The sequence below is a fragment of the Aotus nancymaae genome, unplaced genomic scaffold, assembly GCF_030222135.1.
Source record: "Aotus nancymaae isolate 86718 unplaced genomic scaffold, 86718_ANA_hifiasm-v0.15.2.pri h1tg000103l, whole genome shotgun sequence".
NCBI classification, from domain to species: Eukaryota; Metazoa; Chordata; class Mammalia; order Primates; family Aotidae; genus Aotus; species Aotus nancymaae.
The window spans coordinates 912,940-923,615 of record NW_026988518.1 but is presented as its reverse complement, the minus strand read 5'-3'; positions in this window follow the sequence as shown (position 1 = coordinate 923,615).

The window sequence follows — 10,676 nt, the reverse complement described above, 5'->3', positions numbered from 1 at the left end:
TTAATATACACTTCCCCTAACTTACAGTGTGCTTTTATGCAAAGATCTATTTTATCCTCTCAGCAGATCTGTGAGGAAAGAAATATTTCACCACGTTTTAAGGAAGAGAAGACAGAGGCTTAGAAAGGCTGGTGTCTTGGCCAATGTCACTCATAAGTAATAGGTAGAAGCAGCATGTACATCCAGGACCTAGGCTTCAAAAACCATACTTTTTGCTACTTTGCCAGGGACGGGTGGGAAAACACACAGAAAATGTTGAGTTAGGTTTACAGCCCTGTAAATACATGATTTATTGAATTGTTTCTTAAGTAAAATAGTGATGAGATAATTGTCCTAATGTCAAAATAATTGTATTAGTTGAGTCTATATTTTAAACACTTCCTTTCCCATGCTAAATTGTTGTTTTGTTACTTAAGCAACAACACCAATAGCAACACTAAACAAAATTTTTATAATTGACTAAATATCTCCACTTCCCTGGCTAATGCTTTTTTTTCCACTTTGGTTTCTCCTCATTGTTTGATTGTGTATTATATCTATGTGGTTTAAAATATAGCGTCCTAGTTTTTCTTCTAGATGTTCTGGCAATGTTTTACTGAAAACAGAGTAATGAGGAAATTGTGTGAATACTCATTTCCATCCTGGTGTGTCATCCCTGGGTAATCTTCACTAGTGTAAGTCGCCCTCATTCCTCTCTACCAATACTACAGAGCAGTCAATGGAAACACAAATTTGGCTCTGTTATCACCTTCCCGTTTTCTTGACAACCAATGAGAAAACAGCTTTAAACCCTAGCTTTACCATTAACTATCTGGCCTAGGGCAGGGGATCTCATCTTTAAAAGAGTTCACTTTCTGATTATTAAAATAAGGAAATTGAACTAAAAGCTTTTCAAGGACTCTTACATCTAAGAATATATATTATTAGCATCTCAATAGCACATAAGCTTTATGAATGCAAAGACTTTGTTAATTTTGTTCGTTGCTGTATCTTCAATGCCTACAACAGTATTTTCTAAAAGATATTCAATAAATGAATAAACAAAGAGCATTTCAGTTCAGGTTTACAGGGGAAAAATTCATGTTTTAACGTGAGAAACTAGATGGTTTACCACTTAAGGAAGGCTTCATGAAGGAGCAACGCAGTTGAAGGGCCCACCTCTTTGAAAGTTCAGAAACGACATAATCAGCTCATTTAAAGGTGACCAAAATAAGAGGAACTGACACAAATTAAATTTTAACTAACTGATAAACCACATTTATAAATTCATGGTTTACAATAAAGGACTTGCACTATGTGTGTGACTGGTATTTGTGTTTTATCCAGTTCTCCTAGTCTGTTCAGGCTGCTATAACAAAATACCATAGACTGGGTGGCTTATAAACAATCTGTTTATTTGTCACAGTTGTGTAAGCTGAGAAGTCAAAGATCAAGATCCTGGCAGATTTGGTGTCTGGTGGGGGCCCGCTTCCTGGCACACCCACAGCAGTCTTTTCACTGTGTCCTCTCGTAGTAGAAAGACAAAAGCGCTCCCCTGAGCCCCTTTTATAAAGGCACTAATGGCACTGGTGAGGGCTCTGCCTCTGAGGAGGGCTGAGACTGTGCCACTGGACTAGGAACTTCACAAGTGCTTCTCGGTTCCCCATATCCCATAACCACCTCCTGTCTTTGGTGGAACAGGAAGGCTAAATTGGACTAGAGTTGGGCATTTCCTTTCTCCTTGGGAAAACTAGAACCAGCTAGTAAGGTATCTCCTTTCTCCCAGGTCAGTTATGTTCTGATAAAGACCAGCAGGTCGGGCTCTGATTAAACAGTTGCTCCTGGTGGCCAGCCTTGCTAAATACACAGTGCTCTGGCTTTCAGAAGGGTTCCTTTCCCTGCCCTCTGCCTGAAGCAGGAGGGGATGTTTCTTCTCTATTCACTATGAACAGTGATAACCAGGTCAAGCTCTTGGAGATAAAACTTGCAAAAGTGTGGGGACTCGCAATAACTGGGTCCCCCTGGAGGCTTTATATCTGACTTCTCCACACTAAGCCTCCAGCAATCTATCAACCACAGTTCAGGTTTTCCTATCCTGGTACTAGTTCCCACAGAGGTTTCCACTCCTGGATTTCTGTTCTGTTAAAATGAGATTCTCTGTATTACTCTGTTGATTTCTCCAATTTTGGAGATAGCACTTTGCCCTGTGACCTCACTTCTTTTACCAGTTTAAGAAGAGTTGTCGCTTTTTCAGTTTGTTCAGCTTTTTCCTTGTTAGAATGGAGTGGCATTAATATGCTGAACCAGAAACCACATAATGTATTTTTTAGAAACACGTAAAAATATATTGCTCTTTTTTCTGACCTAAATCCAAATGACTTTGAAAAGGGATTATAATTAATGTTAAGAACAAAATTAAATTACTTATCTCCTAGCAATGAGTAATGAATTAATTGCCTAACAGCATAACAGTCTTCTGTTATACTCTGTGGTTATTTTATTTTAGCCACCCTTGTTAGCTTTATTTTATTTTCTACCATTTTTGGGACTTCTTTTTACAATATTCTTATTAATGTCATCAGCCCTCTTAACAGAAAGCAAAAGTTTTAAATTATTTTAATTTACATTATTTCATGGTGTGTATTCTACTGTTTTGTTGCTATTTACTTTAAAATTTTTAAATCAATAAAACATTTTGAAAGCAATGCTTATGGAATAATCTTTCTCAATTAGTTAACATGTCAAAATAATGTTGTTTTCTTTAAAGATACGTGGCAACAATCTAAAGAAAGAACTGCAGTTTCTTTAAACCCTCAACCATAGGAGTGTAATGTATGATAAACGAAATGGCATTACTTTGGTTCAGAGCTCTAAAATGGAGTCAAGAAGCCATTGTAAGTCAAGAAGCCACAAGTAAGCTGGGTCAAACCACCGCAACCACAATGTCCTAGAAAATAGCTGAATTTTGCCAGCCCTGCAGCTCTTAAGCAGCAACAACCAATGAACTATAGACTCTTACTAAACTAGCTGCCTCCACTAATGATAATTATTATAAAACAATTTGTGTAATCACCCTCAGTGTCCTCTCAAAAATCACTACTCCCTTTCCTCTTTCGGAACACAATTTGGCTTCTAGCTGAACCTGTGTCTCCTGAATTCCAGTTCCTAAGACCCCAATAAATGCCTTGTCTTACTGCTTTACAGTCTGGTCTTTCTTTTCTTGATTGACAGCAGCTACTGGAAGCTCCAGTCCACTACGCTTTTTTGCACACATAGCTATTTATAAATGCAGAATTCAGATGGCTATGCTAGCTTCTCCTCTTGGCAGTGGGGTGGGCTTTGGGAGTTAATAAAATGAGTTTATTTCAATCCCAAAGTTTGGAATATGTGAGCCTAGAAAATAGAAAAAAATAGAGTCCAATTTATCTTTTTATTAAATACACTATTTTTTCAGTCTGCTGAAGGTGACTCAGAGTTAATTTTCTTTAAAAAGAAAATTCAATAAATGTCAATTTAACTTCTACCCTATGTCAGTATCCTTTCTTGGAAACATGATATTTAGTTTGCTAATATTAACATGCAGAGTGGCAGGCAATGTAAAGTCAGAAGGAAGCAAGAATTAAAACATGATAGTATCAATGCATAAAGAGACAAATGGATTATTATGACAGGATAGAGTCCAGAAATGAGCCTATGTATGGAAAAATATGCAATAATTCATAAGGATAGTAAAACAACTCAATGGGGAGGGTATAGAGTAGTCAGTAAAATGAGAGAAAACAATTAGGTTGAATCTCTCTTTACACCATATGCAAAGAAACAAATTCCATATGGATTAAAGATGTAAAGGTGAAAATCAAAACTGCAAACACACAATTAAAAAAAATTTGTTTATAACTTTGGGATAAAAGAGACTTTTTTAAACAACATATAAAACACAGAAGCCACAAATAAAATACTCGAGAGTCATAATTTTGACTACATCAAAATTAAGAACTTTAAAAATCAGAGAGCAAACTACAGATTTGGAGAAAGTATTGTCCACCTACATAACAGAAAAAATGATCAGCATTCAGAATAGATAAACTTCAGCTAGGAAGAGTATATTTTCAATCTTTGTGATGGGGAGAAGACTACTCCCTAGAATAGATACAGACTTCATACAAATCAATGAGAAATAACAGGAAATTATAAAAACACTTTAAACTTTGATACTACTATGTGCCGATGAGATTGTTGTAAGTTTGGTATTGTTGTATATTACTGGTAGGGGTGTAAACTGGCACACTATTTTTAGGGAATGATTTGTCGGTGCTCTTAGAAGTTAAAATATGGCTACTCTATCACCCAGCAATTGTACAGTTCAATATAATCAGGAAATAAATATTTGTGTGTAGAAGAAAGCATACATGACATTCACTGTGACGTTGTCTGTTAACAGTAAAAAGTTGAAAACACCAAAATATCCATGAATAAAATAATGATTATGGAAGGTCATATAATGGACTGCTATGCAGCTCTTGGAAAGAATAAGACATCAATACTTATACATGTGGAAAGATCTCCAAGGTGTGTACTGTAAGGTAAAAATGCATTATAGTCCCATTTAATTTAAAGACTGGTTACACAAAATAAAACTATATATTCCTACATACTCATATGTAACAAACTCTTATTTAATTATGTTATACAAAATGTTAAACTAATAATGGTGGGTATTTCTTAGGAGGTAGCTGGGAATAGGAATAAGGCAAATGGAACCTGTACTTTGTCTTAGTACATTTTCTGTTGCTTATAACAGAATGCCAAAAACTGGGTAGTTTACAAAGAAAATAATTTCTTATAGTTATGGAAGCTGAGAAGTTCAAGGTTGAGGGGCTGCATCTGGGGGTGACCTTCTTGCTAGTGGGGACTCTGCACAGTCCCAAGGTGGTACAGAACATAACAGTGAGGGGGCTGAGCATGCTAGCTCAGGTCTTTCTTCATCGTCTTATAAAGCCACCTGTCTCACTCCTGCGATAACCCAGTAATTCATTAATTCATTGACCATTAATCCATGAAATAAATTAATCCATTCAAGAAGGAAAAACCCTCATGATCCAACACCTCTTAAAGACCCAGCCTCTGAATACTGCCACATTGGGGATTAAATTTCAACATGGATTTTCAAGGGAACAAATATTCAAACGATAGCATACTTTATCTGAATTATTTGAACATTTATAATAAAAATTATTTAATATTTCTATAATTGTAGTCAATCTTAAAGAGATAACAATGATTGTAAACACAGGAATTTGAAAAAGGTACAGTAATACAAGGCTGTCAGGGCCATCCTGAAAATTATCCTAAATGACATAAATGTTTCTATTTAAATACCGCTTTTCTTTGATTAATAATTAAAATTTTTAATATTAATACTAAATTAATATTAAAGGATATTTCAACAGCTAACTCCTTTTACTTTTCATTTCAATTTGATTTTTACAATGCTTCCCATACTGTGAAACTTTCTACAGAAGTCTATGCTGGTTCATCACCTCTACCATTAAACTGAAGATCCGCATGCTATATGTATGAAGATACATGACTCCACTTTTCAAAGGGTCGTTTTACATTTTTGCTTTGATGTCAAATGAGATTTTTATCCTGAAATAGTATAGTTAGCACCAAATTAAATCTCCAGAGCATAATTCCTAAATAACCCTATTAGCTCCATTCTCACCCTAGACCACGAGCACTTTTTTAACTCTTCCAGCACTTACTCAAGATGCCCTGGATATCATGCATCCTGGGTAAATATTAGGTGATGGATAGATGGATCAATGGATGACTTGATATTTGGAAACCACTATAGAGATAAGTATGCCTGACCCAAGGCTTTCATTTTAAATCTTTCCTTAAGTCTTTCATAAGCACCATAAGGGCATCCACTCCCAATGAAGTAGTGGTACAGCTTTATTAGAAGACATTTAGGGATCAGGGTGCAGAGAAGCTTAATAAGTACACAAGGCCTAAATAGGATACTCTGCCACTCTGTGACTTTGTACATTCTTTATTACAAAATTGCATGTACCTACCCTGAAAAACAGATGCCTATATTGTGATTCCTCCAACCGATAAAAGCAATTAGCTTTTGCATGATGTTTTCCAAGTGCAAAGTAATCTCATATATGTTACCCGGAAAACCCCTGTTTATAATTGCAAACCACTTTTCCACATATCCCCTAATTTCAATCGCCTATCTTTCTTTCTTCCTCCATAACAAAGAACACCTTCTAGCATATTATATAATTTATTTATATAATCTCTTTATTGTCTGTCTCTCCTCTATTTTCCCATCTCCAATAAACCCACATCCACATGCATTCTAAGCTATGTGAGAGAAAGGAATTATGTTTCTTTTCTTCACTGCCGAATCTCTCATGCTTAAAACACAGACTGGCACATAATAGGTGATTAGTAAAATTTTGTTGAATAATGGAATGAATGCAGTCTTTACAACATTTTTAAATTTTTTTAAAAATGGGTAAAATGTGTGGATGAGGGAGTTTGACTTTCTTTTTTAACTGTCCCCTTTTTTTCTTTCTTTTTTTTATTGTACTTTAAGTTCTGGGGTACATGTGCAGATCTTGCAGGATTGTTGCATAGGTACACACATGTTATGGTGGTTTGCTGTCTCCATCCCCCCCTCACCTGCATCTGGCATTTCTTTTTTTTTTTTTTTTGAGACAGCCTCACTCTGTTGCCCAGCCAAGTGAACAGTAGGCTCACTGCAGGCTTAACCTCCTGGTCTCAGGTTTCAAGCAATCCTCTCCCCTCAGCCTCCACCCGCCACCACATTTGGCTAATTTTGGTATTTTTTTGGTAGAGATGGGTGTCGTCTCATTTTGTTGCCCAGGATGGTCTCGAACTCCTGGGCTCAAGTGATCCTCCTACCTCACCCTCCCAAAGTCCTGGGATTACAAATGTGAGCACCATACCCAGCCACTTTGGCTTTTTGAATATTAGAAGTATAACTCCAGTTCTCCCCGTTTTGCTTTGGCAGTTAAATTACGTGATGTCAACGTCAGCAGCAGCAGCATGATTTGGGTTTTACACAAATACAGAAAGATCTTTTAAATTCCAAGACAAATAGCTGTTTCTCACAGGTCGTCCTGTTGCACTTCATTTCACTTTTGTCTGCATCACTTGGGTTCAGCACAGACTGAAACTGAGGCTGGAGATGGGGAATGATGCTGTAGACAGTCAATACGGATACCAGTTTTCTTTAAAAATCACAGTAAATTCATTTGCAAAGAGAAACTACGTACTATGGCGTATAGTCAATACTACTGTAAAACATATACTGCCCCAACTTGTCTTATGAAATACTTTGCAGCATCTGTGTATAATCAGATCTATTTATTGGCATTATGGACAGTCAGATTTGTTCATATTCTCTGAGTACATGAAAACTTTGTAGGAGAGAAATTTGAATTTTATCTCAGCTTGAGCAGATTCAGAGTCAGTGTGAAGAAACTGGAGTAAGAAAGATGCTGGTCTTATCTTTCCCATCTCCTCTTGCCCTCATTCTGTCCTTGCTCCCCCACCCCACCAGTCTGCCACCACCCCCCACCTCCTCTCACACACCCACACAATTTGGCTTTCATTACGTCTTCTTCAACATTAGAGTAGGGTAGGGTACAGCAGGAAACAGAGAAAAGGGCACACGTTTTTCCAAATGCCTCTTACTGCTGAAGACCTCTCTGGCTGTCTTTTTCTTTTCTTCTCTTGGCTGTCATTTTTTTTCTCACTCTTGCCAAGGCTGGAGTGCAATGATGCGATCACAGCTCACTGCAGCCTCAAACTCCTGGGCTTGAGTAATCCTCCCACCTGAGCCTCTTGCCTCCCAAATAGCTGGGATTATAGGACCACACCACCATGCCTAGCTAATCTTTAAATACTTTTGTAGAAATGGAGTCTCACTATGTTGCCCAGAGTGGTTTCAAACCTTTGCCCTCAAGTGGTACTCCTATCTCAGCCTCCTAAAGTGCTGGAATTATAGGCATGAGCCACTACATCCAGCCTGGCTGTCATTTTACTCTATGTGGCAGGCGACCTAGTGGGCTCCTCAGAAAACGTCAAAAAAATCTTCACAGTGTAGTTTGCTAATGTGAGAGAGACTTTCCAGCTTAAATTCCCCAGCTCTCTCTCCTCTCATCTCTTGCTTTTTGGATTCCTACCTCATCAAGCAGTTCTCTGCCATAAGGTCCTCTTGAGACAGATGAAGTCTTGCTTCTTTTCACAGGGTCGATCTACCTGGTCCACACACCTGTGACACACCACACATTGGGAATGTAGATTTCTCTCATACGTCTCCTATGTATTCACCCTGTCATCTCTTCCCTGCTCCTTCCTCCTGTTCCAGTAGGCAATGGGGACAGAACCACAAGCACACCACCTCAGCAGACATTCATCCAAGATAGGAGATAGCTGCCTCCCTTCTTTATGGAAATGACAGTGTAGTCGTGACTCAGAGACTGAGCGCTTGAGCCACACTGCTCAATTCAAGCTACGGTGCCTCCGTTTACTGCTCCTGCGACACTAGGCTTGTTTTTAAATTTCTCTGTACCTCAGATACCTCATCTATAAAATGGAAATAATAGTATCTCCTACCATAGGGTTACTATGAAAATCAAATAAGTTAATTCTCATAAAAAATGCAATCAACATATCTTGTCTATTATCAACCCAAATTTCTGTTAGTGGTTGTTAGAAACCCTTTTGGGGGTCAGGGAGGATGACTCCCACCCCTTCCCTACCACTGCCAAGGGAGCATAGAAAAGGCTCAGCACTCTCCTGTTAGTCAGGGACCACTCTAACACTCCTGCTCAGTTCCTAACTCCATCCGTTCTCACCTGAACTTCTGCAAATAGCACCCTAACCAGACACCTCGCGTCCCACAATCCATTCTTCCTGCTGAAATGAAGACAATTTCCTGAAAGCAGAAGTCAGTCTTTTTTTCTCTAGAGGACCGTATAACAAGTATTTTAGGCTTTACAGGACAGGAGGCAAAATCAAAGATATAGTGCAGGCACTTTCAAAACAAAAAAGAAAAAAATTTGAAAAATGTTTATTGACAGAATTTAATATGTGATGATAATTAAGTACAATTTTCTCATAATACAAGTAAATTAATAAAAAGTAAGTGATTATTTTGGAAGAAATAACGTTTTGCTTAACTGGGACTCAAGTCAGTGTTTCTGATCCTCAAAACAATTGCAAATGTTCATTTGTTAATGCTGATCTGAAATGGAACTTAATGTTTCATCTTTGAAAATGTTTCTTGCACAAAAGTTGATACTGCCAGATTGAAGCTTAAAGATTATTTAAAGTTTTCTAGAGTTGTTGCTACACATTTTACACAATTGAGCCATTGAAAACTTGGGTAACATGTCAGAAACAAGGTATGAAAACTAAAGTAATCACCATGCACACCTGCTGATGCGAACAGAAAATGAACAGTGCTATTTTCAAGGTATTTTCAGTAAAGCATCTTAGAAAATAGACTCAAAGGAGCTTATAGAAACTATCAAAACATCAAAAGTGGAATCAGTTAATTTTAGAAATCTTCCTTTGATGCTGCGAATTTGAATCAAGAACAATAGGAAAATTTCTTACTCAAAATATATTAGTAATATTTTGTAACATGAAGGGAAATAATGTTAGAATGTATTAATAATATGTATTGTTATCTGGATTAAATCTGATAATCTCATAACTATTAAATGTGCACAGTTGTTTAGCAGCACAAAAATCAATTAAGAAACAATCTTCAACTTCAGATATCACATATTTAAATGTCATAAAATTAATTAAACCCAAACATTAAAGAAACTTAATAACCTATGTAGAAAGAAAGTGTAAGTATATATACAGAAAAATGTGCTAAAAACATAAAATGGAAAAGACCAATATAATTCTATCCAAGAAAGGAGATTGTTTCTCAATGTCTCTATATCATGCTAAAATATTTTTAAAGGCCACATTCAATAAATAGACAATGTTTACCAAAAAAAGTTAATGTGCTTAATGTACTTCAATAAAAAAATGTATTCATATTCATAGTCTGGTTGTTTTCTACTTCACGTAGTTTTCAAGTAAAAAACATGTTTTTCTTCTACTTCATAAAACATTGTAATTCAGTCCTGAGAGAAAATTGTGTTAAGAACACAAGATTTCATGCTTATGAGCAAAATATGTGATATGTTTCTATAATAATTATGATGAAATTATTGAAGCCAAAAGGAATGTGATATAACACCTGGAAGGTTCCCAGCAATTTGTTTAGATAACCGTTCAGATCAGAGTGGTTACTTCACTCATAGAGATACAGGGTTGGAGTCATTTTGATGAGGACCTTATTGCAATAATAATATAGCAGTAGATGTGTGATGTTCATAATATAAAGACATTAAAGTGGTATAAATGTAAAATTTAAAGGAGAATGCATCCTTCTTTAAGAGTGAATGAATATACCTATGAATGAAAGGTGGTGAATGTATCTATGTTTTTGTGAGATTGTCTATACTAAGGGCTTGATTTTAAGGTGGGTTATTGTCTGGGTGCTTTTACAAGGTAAAAAATATTCCAAAATGCTATCTTAGATTCTTATTTAAGGATTAAAACAGGATCACACTGGAAGAAGAATAAAC